This window comes from Aplysia californica, unplaced genomic scaffold (genome assembly GCF_000002075.1).
Source record: "Aplysia californica isolate F4 #8 unplaced genomic scaffold, AplCal3.0 scaffold00292, whole genome shotgun sequence".
NCBI lineage: Eukaryota > Metazoa > Mollusca > Gastropoda > Aplysiida > Aplysiidae > Aplysia > Aplysia californica.
In genome coordinates this window covers 264,194-265,243 of record NW_004797562.1, presented here as the reverse complement: position 1 = coordinate 265,243, position 1,050 = coordinate 264,194, and positions in this window count along the sequence as shown.

Genomic DNA, 1,050 nt, shown 5'->3' with positions numbered 1-1,050 from the left:
AAAAAAAAAAAAGAAAAAAAAGAAAACACACAAAAAAGTGTTTCAAGTGAATCTGAAAGATTTTTTGGGGATCATCCAACATTGAAAATTAACTGATAAGTTCCATTTTTAAAAAAGTTAAAAATTACATTACCATTTTTATGATATGAAACTAAATGAGTAGACCTTTATTCTAGGTATAGATCTATGAATTTTGCAACATTTAAAACTGCACACGTGAGAATATGGGTCACCACAGTGTATTATTTATTGTGAGCACCGGTCTTTTGTATATAGGCCTACTGTAAAACACTGTGTTACAATCTTAGTTTTTCGCACTCCTACCAAAAAATTATAATTTATTTCTGATGTTTAAAAAAAAATGGGTTATGAATTATCGGAAGGCTGACTTTGGTTCTTAAGATAGTATAAAAAGTCACCTATACGTGTACCATGGAAATGCATTGTGCGCTGAGCAATTTGAACTGTATTTAACGTACTGCCTTTGGAAATTTGCATTTTGAACAATTCTAGTGCAGAATGCTGTGCCCATGCTGTCTACTGTTCCAAACCCTCCAAAATAAATAATTATTGTTCCCTCCGGACCAAAGGATACAGGTCCTGTCCATGACAAAAGATCTAGTGTCTGCAATGTGATGTGAGAGTTTTGAAGAAGACATTAAAAGCGGAAAAAAACAAAACCTTGACATCTAAGAAGACAATGTGCTGCTGTAATAGTAATAGATCTACTACAGAATACATGTAAAAAATTAAGAGACAAAGAAATGACAAGGCTTATTTAGTTAAGTAAGGAAGTGCTAGCTTGACCCTGTCAGGACCACCCTTGAAGTTTGTAATGTCCCAAATTTATGTGCCTGACAGAGAAGTATGGACATAATATACAAAAGAATCAGCAAGAGACAATGCATACAGCAAAGCAGTCTAAGAAAGACTGTCACATTCACCCACTTGTAAGAGCCATAGTTTCAGTAAAGTGCTATTATTAATCCATGAAAGATGCATTATACGTGTTTATGTATACATGTATGTGTGTGTGTGTGTGTATATATA